At 42.0% G+C, this 13,042-nt stretch overlaps 1 protein-coding gene across 1 annotated transcript in view; it reads left to right on the top strand.

The window, feature by feature from the left end:
- Window positions 1-755: 755 nt before the first annotated feature.
- The window catches only part of LOC143294187 (parathyroid hormone 2 receptor-like), a 168,266-nt gene continuing 155,979 nt past the window's right edge, over window positions 756-13,042 (top strand). The window contains exon 1 of the mRNA XM_076605618.1: window positions 756-923. The gene's annotated coding sequence lies outside the window, so the exon portion shown is untranslated. The remainder of the gene's footprint in view (window positions 924-13,042) is intronic.

Raw genomic sequence — 13,042 nt, 5'->3', positions numbered from 1 at the left:
CAGACTGCGTGCGTGTGCGACTTGGCCTTGAAGAGAGAGAGAGAGAGAGGGCGAGAGAGAGAGAGAGAGGGGGGGGAGGAGAGGGAGTTGCGGGGGGGTGGGGGTGGGGAAGAGAGGATGAAATGCAAGCATCAGACAAGACCAGCTCACGGCTTTGCGTGTGAGAGAAAGAGAGTGAGGAAGAGAGAGAGAGAGAGAGAGAGAGGCGGAGTCCGTGAGTGTTATTTTCCATGACTTCTCCCAGTTTTCAACACTTCAGTCTCACTCGTTCTTATGCTCTGTGCACGTGTGTGTGTGTGTGTGGTGTTTGTGGTGGTGATGCAAGTTTGTTTTTGTCGCGTCTATTGTTTTGCTTTGGCTGAGCTGAGCTGAGCTGAACTGAGCTTTGTTGAGCTGAGCAGTGGTGGTAGTGGTAGTGGTGGTGGTGGTGTGTTTGTTTTTGTGTGTTGGCTTTCGATACTAAAAAAAAAAAAAAAAAAAAAAAAAAAAACCCATGTGAGGAGAAAACTTTTTTTTTCTCTTACACCATGAGACTTTATGAAATAACTGGGGTTTTTTTTGGGTTTTTTTTGGGAGAGGGGTGTGGGGGGGCGTTGGGTTGGGGGTTGGGGGGGGGGGCATGGGGGGGAGAGGGGCGGGATTTGTGACTTCTTTCAAGATTTCTATGCATTCGTCTGGCACTTACAACATTTTTCTTTCTTTCTTTGTGAAGCTGATGTGGTGTAATCGCGGCGTTACGTGTGTGGATAATTATTCCACACGTTATAAACACTTCCTTGAGATACTGAAACTCTGACACTGCGACTTGGTTTTTGTGTGTGTTAGTGTGTGTGTGTGTGTGTGTGTGTGTGTGTGTTCGGCGGCGCGAGTGTATATACTCTTTACGAAGTATTGGTTGGATTCTGTTTGGATTTCACTGATAGGTAAGTGGCGTGTGTGTGTGTGATTATTATTATTTTATTTTTTTCTGATTTGGTTTGATGATCTGCTGTTAGCTGCTAGCTGGGTTGATTTGAATGCTGACTTGATAGAATGATATTTATTTTGTTTGCTTGTTTTTTTCAAGTTTCTGTATGTTTTGTGTTTTGGTTTTGTGTCTGCTTTTATTTTATAGCACGCGTTCTTTTCTTTTTTTTAATTAAAAAAAAAATTGTCATTGTGTGGAATGATGGCCTAGAGGTAACGCGTCCGTCTAGGAAGCGAGAGAATCTGAGCGCGCTGGTTCGAATCACGGCTCAGCCGCCGATATTTTCTCCCCCTCCACTAGACCTTGAGTGGTGGTCTGGACGCTAGTCATTCGGATGAGACGATAAACCGAGGTCCCGTGTGCAGTATGCACTTAGCGCACGTAGAAGAACCCACGGCAAGCAAAGGGTTGTTCCTGGCAAAATTCTGTAGAAAAATCCACTTCGTTAGGAAAAAAACAAATAAAACTGCACGCAGGAAAATATACAAAAAAAAAAAAAAAAAAAAAAAAAGGCTGGCGCTGTAGTGTAGCGACGCGCTCTCCCTGGGGGGAGCAGCCCGAATTTCACACAGAGAAATCCGTTGTGATAAAAAGAAATACAAATACAATTCATGTCCTTGTTTATTGAACTCTTTGGCCTCTTTTACCGAACTGATATTTATGTTGTAGCCTTTTCTTTCTTTTTTTTTTTTTTTTTTTTTTTTTTTTGCTCCCGGTTTTGCATATTCTATGTATTTTGTTTAACCTTTCTTGGCCAATAGTTAGTGAATTAAGAACAGCAACAACAATAGCAACAACAAAAACAACAACAACCACACACACATACACACACGTGCGCGCGCACGCACACACACACGCACACGCGCACACACACACACACACACACACACACACACACACACACACACAATTGTCATTGTTATTCATGTCCTTTGTTGTTTATTGAGTTATTCGGCGGTTTTTTTTTTTTTTTTTTTTTGTTTTTTTTTGCTGCTTTCATGTTAATGCGTTTATTTTTGTTTTGTTTTGTTTTCTTTATTTTATGTAATTGTTTGCAAATTAAAGAACACTGAGCAACAACAATAACAAAACAACAACAACAACAACAACAACAACAACACACACACACACACACACACACACACACACACACACACACACACACACACACACACACACAGGGTTTTTTTTAAATGCAGCAACAAGAGCCGTTAGCCTTCCAGAATGTTAAAAAAAAAAAGAAGAAAAAAAGATCAGATGACAGAGAAGATATACAATGTCTGCACTGGTTGACCCCCATAGAAATTAAAAAGCAACTACTTTTAAAGTTAACTTCTGATAATATTTGATTTTTAAATGAACGATGATCTTTGTAGTTGCATTTCTTGTGAAGAGAGAGACAGAGAGAGAGGGGATGAGAGAGAGTGTATGTGTGCGTGTGTGTGTGTGTGCGTGGTGTGTGTGTGTGTGCGTGGTGTGTGTGTGTGTGTGTGTGTGGGGGGGGGGGGGGGGGGGGGGGGGAGAGGGTAGATGTGCAATGCGGTTTGGCTGACTGAAATGGAGAGGCACGTAAATTTCAGTAATCTGTATATTTGTACATAGCTATTTCCATTTGGTGCCATTTAATTTATCTTTTTATTTTCTATTCATTTTATTTGTTTGTTGTTTTCTTCTTATGTTGGACATGTGCTGCTGCCAAAAAGAAAATCTCTGTACCAAAGTATAGACAATAAAGTTTGTGTATTGTATTGTGTATTGTATTGTGTATTGTATTGTGAGAGGGCAACTGAAGGGATGGAGATTCTCGATCCTGAAGGAAGGGTGAACTTGATAGTTGCGAATGGTTGCCGCGTTCCGGGTTCGAATCTGTGCGTGTGTTCTCTCTCTCTCTCTCTCTCTCTGTCTTTCTCTCTCTCTCTGTCTACCTCTCTCTGTGTGCTCTCTCTCTGTGTCTGTCTCTGTGCTCTCTCTCTCTCTGTCTCTCTCTGTCTTTCTCTCTGTCTGTCTGTCTCTCTGCGCTTTCTGTCTGTGTCTCTCTCTGTCTTTCTATCTCTCTCTCTCTCTTTGTGTGCTCTTTCTGTGCTTTCTCTCTGTGTCTCTCTCTGTCTTTCTTTCTCTCTCTCTCTCTTTGTGTGCTCTCTCTGTGTCTCTCTCTCTGTCTCTCTCTCTGTGTCTCTCTCTGTTTTTTTTCTCTCTCTCTGTCTTTCTCTCTCTTTGTGTGCTCTCTCTCTGTCTCTCTCTGTCTTTCTCTCTCTGTCTCTCTCTCTGTGCTCTCTCTGTGTGTGTCTCTCTCTGTCTCTCTCTTTGTGTGCTCTGTCTGTCTGTCTGTCTGTCTGTCTGTCTCTCTCTGTGTCGGAAATATAGAGGGAGGAGGGAAAGAGGAACAGAAGGAGGATGAGGAAATAAAACAGAATACTGATATAACAGTAATAAAGAAAAGCAACTGCCCATTCAAAAGGTACACAACTCCAAGTCTATGCTGCTTATGCTAGCCGATTCAGCTAGTAAAACAGGTAGATAAAAGGTACACACAAGAACTAACCAGGACACTTCCTCGGGATTATCCTCCTTATACCCATCTTTTTGAGGAAGTATCTGGGTTTGTTTTGTTTTTTTACCATGTTCCTTTTATCTGATGATGGAGTCTCCCGTCGGACCGACGGATGAGTAGGCAGGCAGGCTTATCTGTCGGTGTGTGTCCTCATATAGGAGAAGAGGCCGATTCTGGATGCGCAGCACTTCCCGCAGGTGTTGCAAGGTTGCCTGACCAGCACAGGTGACATTTTTTTTTTTTAGTGAAGAGGAGTTTGTGCAGTCCTTTCCCCACTCTCTCGCCTACCGACGCCCACAGTCCCACAGATGCAGATACTGCCACGTGTAGGACGGCCTCGGCAGGTGCAGGTTTTTTCTTCGGAGTTCCGTCTCCTAGGGGGACTTCCAGCCAAGGATGAGAGCCTTATATTTACCAGTGCGCTAAATGATGACAATTATTGGTAGCATAACTTAAAGTTTGGTTCTTTTTAAATGGAATGGAGACACTTACTTATATTTATTGTTGTTTGTTTAATGATTAATTTACTCTCCCATCCTCATTGATTTTTTTTTCAATTAGAATAACATTAGCCGGAATAATCTGCTGATTTTGTATTCAGTTCACCATGTGAAAGCGAAATACTGTTAGCGTTAACATAACTTGAAAAGAAAGAAAATGTCAATGGCTTTGTTTTTTTTTTTTGTTTTTTTTGTTGCTGTTGTTGTTGTTTGTTTGTTTGTTTGTGTGTGTGTGTGTGTGTGTGTGTGTGTGTGTGTGTGTGTGTGTGTGTGTGTGTGTGTGTGTGTGTGTGGTTTTTTGTTGCGCTATGGGGTATGGTTTCACACTTTTCAAACGTCATTTGTCATGTTCAGCTTGTCTCAACTACTGGATGGATTTAGTGAGTTTCGGATGACTAGTACGTGTGTTTTTTTGTCTCTCTTTTTTTTTCTTTTTTCTTTTCTTTTCTTTAATTATATCTCACGTGTTTCCATCCTTTGATTTTCGGCAATTTTTCAAAGAATTCGAAATTAAGAATTAACAAATTTGACGTGCTTAGATGGAAAATTTGTAACCTCTTTAGATCATTTATTTGATATACCGGGGGGCGGGGTGGGGGGGGGGGAGGTGCATTTATCACAAAGTATTGTAATTTGTTTCTCTGTCTCTCTTCATTTATTTGTATTTGTATTTCTTTTTATCAAAACAGACATCTCTGTGTGAAATTCGAGCTGCTCTCCCCAGGGAGAGCGTGTCGCTACACTACAGCGCCAGCCTTTTTTTTTCTTTTTTTCCTGCGTGCAGTTTTATTTGTTTTTCCTATCGAAGTGGATTTTCTACAGAATTTTGACAGGAACAACCCTTTTGTTGCCGTGGGTTCCTTTACGTGCGCTGAGTGCATGCTGCATACGGGACCTCGGTTTATCGTCTCATCCGAATGACTAGCGTCCAGACCACCACTCAAGGTCTAGTGGAGGTGGAGGAAATATCGGTGGCTGAGCCGTGATTCGAACCAGCGCGCTCAGATTCTCTCGCTTCCTAGGCGGACGCGTTACCGCTAGGCCATCACTCCACATTAAGAGTTTGAGTAAGTTAAAAGTCTGTAAACCTTATTGTGATGTTTACAGTATTAAATGCAATTTATAACATCATGATAAACCTTCAGTTAAAAAAATAGTGTTTGAACGTGCCACAGATGAATCCTCAGCGACAAACTGTTTGAAAGAACATGGTATACCGAATCGTGTCGTATTGTGTCATATCATAACGTGTCGTCGCATATCGTATCGTATCATATCAGTACTGTATTGTATCATATCATATCGTGTCGTCGCATATCGTATCGTATTATATCAGTACCGTATTGTGTCATATCATATCGTGTCGTTGCTGATATCGTATCGTATCATATCAGTACTGTATTGTATCGTATCATATCGTGTCGTCGCATATCGTATCGTATCATATCAGTACTGTACTGTATCATATCATATCGTGTCGTTGCTGATATCGTATCGTATCATATCAGTGCTGTATTGTATCGTATCATATCGTGTCGTTGCATATCGTATCGTATTATATCAGTACTGTATTGTGTCATATCATATCGTGTCGTCGCATATCGTATCGTATCATATCGTGTCGTCGCATATCGTATCGTATCATGTCAGTACTGTATTGTGTCATATCATATCGTGTCGTCGCATATCGTATCGTATCATATCAGTGCTGTATTGTATCGTATCATATCGTGTCGTCGCATATCGTATCGTATCATATCAGTGCTGTATTGTATCGTATCATATCGTGTCGTCGCATATCGTATCGTATCATGTCAGTGCTGTATTGTGTCATATCATATCGTGTCGTCGCATATAGTATCGTATCATGTCAGTGTGTTGCATTGTATTGTATTTATTGTTTTCACTCTTTTTGTCACAACATAATTCTCCCTGTTTCAAATTCGGGATGCTCTTCAAAGGTGAGAGCGCATCGCCATAGAACAGCGCCACTTTTTTTTTTCTTTTCAACCTGCACATGTATTTGTTTTCCTTATCAGAGTGAAGTTTACTACTTTTGTTTTTGTTTCTGTTTGCTTGTTTATTTGTTGTTTGCCAGGGAAAATCCCTTTTGTTTGGTTGCCGTGAGTTCTTTAACGTGCGCGCTACACACGAGAGCTCGGTTTATCGCCTCTAGCTAGCTCTCCAGACTAACTACCCCACTCGAAGTCTTATCAATTGAAGGGTGTGTGGGAGGGGTGGGTGGGTGGGGGGGAATTCGAGTGGCAAGAATCGATCTCAGCACCCTCAGATTCTCTCTCTCTCGCTTCCTAGGCGGAAGCGTTTACCACTTGGCCCACACCACTCCACTTCGCTCACACTGTCCGGTAATTTTGTGTGTGTGTATGGAGTGCCCGTTGCCGTGGCAATCGTTTATTGGATCGTGGACAGTCTGAATTATTGCTGCTCGGACTGTGAGGGGGAGGGCGGGGGTGGGGGTAGGGGTTGAGGGGGGGGGGGGGATTGCAAGGTAATGTGTGTGTGTATGTGTGTGTGTGTGTGTGTGTGTGTGTGTGTGTGTGTGTGTGTGTGTGTGTCGGGGCTCGTGCACATTTGTGTGTATTTGTGCTTTCATATCTGTGAACCCGTTAAAATCGAACATGGAGTCCCACAGGGATCTGTTATAGGCCCAGTGCTCTTCACACTGTACACTGCTCCTCTCGCTGAAATTATCAACCGCCATAATATCAGTCATCATTCTTATGCTGATCACACTCAACTCCAGAAGAGTGATACCCCTGACAAATTGTTGTCGCTCTTGCAAGAAACATCCAACTGCTTCCTGGACATTCAAAACTGGATGACGACTCTAAATAAGTTACAATTGAACGCGGACAAAACTGAAGCAATGATCATAGGAACTAAACAAAAACTGTCTTCCATCACAATTGACACAATCAAACTTGTCAGTACATCCATCCCTCTTTCCAGTATCAGTCAGGAACCTCGGTGTTGTCCTTGACAATACACTGCCCATGCAAAAATTTATCAGTCAGACATGTCAGTCCTGCTACTGTCAACTGCGGCGCATCAGTTCCGTCCGGAAATATCTGTCCACTGACGCAACCTCTAGACTTGTCGTTTCTCTCATTCTCTCTCGCCTTGACTACTGTAACTCTCTATTGTCTGGTTTGCCTGCTTCATCCATTCAGTCCCTTCAGCGCATACAAAACTCTGCTGCCCGACTCGTCCTCAGAAAGAAAAGATCTGAGCACATCACTCCTCTTTTGCAACATCTCCACTGGCTCCCTGTCTCACACCGAATAAAGTACAAGATCAGCACTCTATGTTATAGATGTATTCACAAAACTGCCCCTTCCTATCTCTGCGGCTGCCTTCACCTCTACACTCCATCTCGCTCACTACGATCGGCTTCGGATCCACTCTGTTTACGCATACCCAGATTCAAACACTAGACTGTTGGCCGCCGTTCTTTCTCTGTCTCTGGACCTTGCAATTGGAATGAACTTCCTCTTTCGCTTCGTAATTAATACTAACAATCAACAGTATGATAGGAATGATAATAATCCAAATAACAATGATAATATCATTTATTTCCAGTCTAATATCATCATTTTAGATGAACAGACTATAAATAAATAAACGAAACTTCGTCAAGTCTCCACACTCAGCTCTTTCAAGTCTGGCCTTAAAATCCACCTCTTCCCAAAATAGTCTCCCTTCCCTGCCTCTTTCTTGTCTTTAGTTTCTCCAGTTTTAGAGTTATGCATGCATGTGAATGACTGGTGCGAAAGCGCTTTGATTTGTCTCTGCACAAGATTCAGCGCTATATAAATACCATTATCATTATTATTATTATTATTATTATTTAAACTGCATGTTTGTTGCATGTCTGTTATGCAGAATGCATGCATGTGTGTGTGTGTGTGTGTGTGTGTGTGTGTGTGTGTGTGTGTGTTTTACATTTATTTGCTTATTTATCATCATTATTGTCTTTTTATTTATTTATTTATTTATTTATTTATTGTTGTTGTTGCTATTGAACATGTTTTTGGGATTCACTCAACAGTTCTGAGTTGGTTTTTTCATACTTATCCAAGCGCTTCCAGATTGTCTCTGTTAATAACTTTAAGTCTGATCCAAACCTGATCTCCTATGGTGTGCCACAAGGCTCTGTCCTGGGCCCCGTTCTGTTCGTCTGTACACTGCTCCTCTTTCTGATGTCATTTCTGGCCAGTTATGTTCTTCACCACTCTTTTGCTGATGATACTCAGCTACAAAAGTCTGCAAAACCAAACCAAGTATACAGCCTGATTCTGCCAATGCAGGATTGTATTCTCGATGTTAAATCCTGGATGATATTCAACAAACTGAAGTTAAATGTTGACAAAACTGAAGCTATGATTATTTCCTCTGCAAGAATGTCTACATCTACTTCTTTTCCTGCCCTGCCTCTATTGTGGTTGATGATGCCACAGTTCAGTTTTCTAAATCAGCAAGGAACCTTGGAATCATTCTTAACTCAAACCTCAGCATACATGCTCAGGTAGTAAATCTGATACCCATAGTCAATTGTGAACTTCGTCGCATCAATTCTATCCGTCAGTACCTTTCTGTTGAAACTACTAAAACTCTTACCTCTGCTTTTGTTCTGTCACGAATCGACTACTGTAATTCTCTTCTCATAGGCTGTCCACATAATATTCTTCAGCGAATTCAAAAACATCAAAAATACCTGCTGCCTGTCTGACTCTCAGAGTCCTACGTACTGATCACATTTCTCCTCACCCCCGCACTCTACATTGGCTCCCCACTGAATCGAGAATTAAATACAAAGTTGCGTATCTCTGCTATTCTGCTTTCCACTCCGCAGGACCTACATATCTTTCTGACCCCGCAAGAAATCTCCTCACTTCCTCTGACTGTTACCTTTTGAAACTTCCTCGTGTCAATATCAAGAACCTATGGTGAAGGTTCTTTCTTCTTTGCTGTTCCTCACATCTGGAACAACCTTCCTCATCACATCCGTGCATCTGATTCTATTTCTGCTTTTCGCTCATCACTAAAATCACTAAAAACTTATCTTGTTAAAACCTATCTATAAGTACTTTCAGCTTCCTTGTTCTCCAACACCACCCATGTCAGCTCACTTTGGATGTATGTAGAGTGGGAGAGGGAGAGAGAGAGAGAGTGTGTGTGTGGGGGGGGAGGGGGGGATGGAGGGGTAGAGGGTGGACAGGGGGGAGGGCTTTTTGAGAAAGAGTGGTCTTGAATGTTTTATGTAATATGATATATGAGAAGAGAATTACAGTAGTCGATTCGTGACCGAACAAAAGCAGAGGTAAGAGTTTTAGTTTGAGCATGTATGCTGAGGTTTGAGTTAAGAATGATTCCAAGGTTCCTTGCTAATTTAGAAAGTGTTTACACTCCCGCAAGAAATCTCCTCACTTCCTCTGACTGTTACCTTTTGAAACTTCCTCGTGTCAATATCAAGAACCTATGGTGAAGGTTCTTTCTTCTTTGCTGCTCCTCACATCTGGAACAACCTTCCTCATCACATCCGTGCATCTGATTCTATTTCTGCTTTTCGCTCATCATTAAAATCACTAAAAACTTATCTTGTTAAAACCTATCTATAAGTACTTTCAGCTTCCTTGTTCTCCAAAACTACCCATGTCAGCTCACTTTGGATGTATGTAGAGTGGGAGAGGGAGAGAGAGTGTGTGCGTGTGTGTATGTGTGTGTGTGTGGGGGGGGGGGGGGGGTGGAGGGGTAGAGGGTGGACAGGGGGGAGGGTTTTTTGAGAAAGAGTGGTCATGAATGTTTTATGTAACTTGTAATATTTTTAGAGAGAAATGGCACTATATAAATATACATTCTTCTTCTGCTTCTTCCTCTTCTTCTTTTCTGACCAAGCGCGTTGGGTTAACCATTCTACCACATTCCTCCTTGGGGCAAGGGTGGGGGTACGGGGCTGAGAGATAGTCCTTTGTGGCCTAGGTAATTCTGGTGGCCCAGACTCTGGTAAAAAAAGAAAAGAAAAGAAAAGCAATCAAAATATGATTTATGTCCATTCGTACTCAAGCGTATTGCTCACAGCAGACATCACCAAAATCAGTCTGGCACATTGCAACTGACGATGTAGTGTTGTGTAAAAGTTTCCTTGTTTTTCAGCAGAGTAGGACACGAATGACATATCACCTCAATTATCAAATTCATTATGGACCAAGTATTGTTCTAATGTCAAATGCATAATTATGATTTAGTAACCTGACAATTAAGCATATAATTTTTTTTTTTACTGTAACTTGATGAAGCCTTATGTACACGAAAGTGTGTCTTCACAAGTGACTGAGAACGTTGATGTTTTTGACTTTTTGTTCATTCATTGTCAGTTGTTTCGCTTGTCAGTTTAACGACTTCTCTTTTACGAAGTCCTTTAAGGAATTTTCTGTAATTGTATTTAGACTTTTTTTTTCAAATTTCACCCTCATTTCACCCTCATTTGCCCAGTTTCCCCCAACTCTCCATTCATTCACATCTCCCACCCCTTCTAACCGATAATACTCAAATGTATTCATAAATACTTTAACAAAATGCCTTCAATCACCGATATGTGTGACGGGACGTTAACAAAATTCCTCCTCCTGACATATCACAAGTTCTTCATGGTAAATTGGGAATGACGGCATATTGTGTCGTGTGATAACGTCCTTAGTACAAAAAGTCAGGATCAAGGTGACTGAATGGTTCAAACGCTCAGCTGCCAATACATAGAGTCCGTGAGGGTGGGTGTGAGTTCGAATCCCGCTCTTGCCCTTTCTCCCTAGTTTGACAGGAAAAAAAAATCAAACTGAGTGTCTAATCATTCGGATGAGGACGATAGACCGAGGTCCCGTGTGCAGCACGCAGCTCGGCGCACTGGAAACGAACCCATGGCAACGAGACTGTTGTTCTCTGGCAAAATTCTGTCGAAGAAATCCGCTCTGATAGGTGCACAAATATATGTGCATGTATTCAAGACCTGACTAAGCGAGCTGGGTTATGCTGCTGGTCAGGCCTCTGCCCTAGCAGATGTGGTGTAGCGTGTATGGATTTGTCCGAACTCAGTGACGCCTCCTTGAGAAACTGAAACTGAAACTGACCAGTGAGTGTTGTTTAAGTTGTGTTATGCTTGCTTTACCATCTCCCATTCAATTTCAGCTTTGGTCTGCTGCTTCTGGCATTATACCAAAAAAGAAAAGAAAACACAATAAGGAGTTTGTACAAGTCAATGTATTTCATATATGTTGCAGCTTCTTAATTCTCTTCACTAACTGTGGTCATTTTTGCATTGTATTCATTCAGAAAGGGTAATGGGCTTTACATGAATTAAACATCCGTATGTGTATCCGTATCTCTCTCTCTCTCTCTCTCTCTCTCTCTCTCTCTCTCTCTCTTTCTCTCTCTGTCAGTGTGTGTGTGTGTGTGTGTGTGTGTGTGTGTGTGTGTGTGTGTGTGTGTGTATGTGTGTGTTTGTGTGTGTGCGTGAGTGTATGTGTGAGTGTGTCTGTGTCTGTGCCTGTATGACAGTGTGTGTGTGTGTGTGTGTGTGTGTGTGTGTGTTTGCGTGCGTCTGCATGTACATCTGTGTATTCAAGTATGTCTTTGGGTTTGTCTGTCTTGGAGAGAGAGAGGGGGGAGAAGAGAGAGAGAGAGAGACAGAGAGAGAGAGAGACAGAGAGAGAGCAGAAGAAGAAAAACAAGAACACGAACAACAAGACAACACACACACACACACACACACACACACACACACACACACACACACACACACACACACAGACTGAAAGAAAACCGGCTCTTGCTGGTCTGGGTTCTGTGCATTAATCGGCTGATGTGTTGTTGAGGCTATTTTGTGTGTGATAAGAACGTGTCATAAAATATTTCGCGTGTGTATAATCGGGTCATAATGATTCTTCTCTGACAGAAAATGGCTAGGATGCTTATTCATTTATTCGTCTAATTATTTATTCATCTATCTATTTGTTATATTTATCTATATTTATTTATTTAGTGATTTTATTTATCTATTTATTCATCCCTTTGTTTGTTATTCTTCTTTGTTTAGTGATTCATTTATGAAAACATTTGTGTTTGCACGTATTTGTGTTCGATAATGAATAATTTTTTTTATCCATTTATTTATTTGTTGACATGATCTTTTTCCTTCCCAATAACTTCCTCCACCACAGTCCATAATTTAAAAATATCGTCACGGGGAAAAAAAATCATGCAGTTTATTAAAATAACTACACCAGCAAAATCGTTTCTCGTCTGTCTTCGCCGACAGTCCATTGCTGATTTAATCTTCGATTTAACTCACTCAGTACGGCCAGTCCTCTCTTCTCCTCTACACAGACCCCTCGGATGTCCAGTGGGTGTCTGAATGACCCAACCTTTAGCTTCCGTCGTCAGAACTGTGGTATTGTTTGTCAACATTCACGTCTTCAGTATAAGAGCCTTCCGCTTGCAATATTTTGATGATGGTAATTGGGATGAAACGCTGTTAACGTCGTCTCTTTCGCCGTTCGTATGGAGAGAGTTAATCTGACGGGCGCAATAGCCAAGTGATTAAAGCGTTGGACTTTCCATCTGAGGGTCTCGGGTTCGAATCTCGGTAACGACGCCAGGTAGGTAAAGGGTGGATATTTTTTTCCCGATCTCCCAGGTCAACATAATGTGCAGGCCTGCTAGTGCCCGAACCCCCTTCGTGTGTATACTGCAAGCAGAAGATCAAATACGAACGTTAAAGATCCTGCAATCCATGTCAGCGTTCGGTGGGTTATGGAAACAAAGAACATACCCAGCATGCACATCCCCGAAAACGGAGTATGGCTGACTACATGGCGGGGTAAAAACGGTCATACACGTAAAAGCCCACTCGTGTGCATACGAGTGAACGCAGAAGAAGAAGAATCCTAAACAGACTTGGATTTTTACCCCCAGGCCCCCACCCCACTCCCCGGCCCCCCTTCCTCCCCC

Source organism: Babylonia areolata, chromosome 19 (genome assembly GCF_041734735.1).
Source record: "Babylonia areolata isolate BAREFJ2019XMU chromosome 19, ASM4173473v1, whole genome shotgun sequence".
Taxonomy (NCBI): domain Eukaryota; kingdom Metazoa; phylum Mollusca; class Gastropoda; order Neogastropoda; family Buccinidae; genus Babylonia; species Babylonia areolata.
The sequence above is the reverse complement of the archived record's forward strand: the minus strand, read 5'-3'. Positions and strand labels throughout refer to the sequence as shown.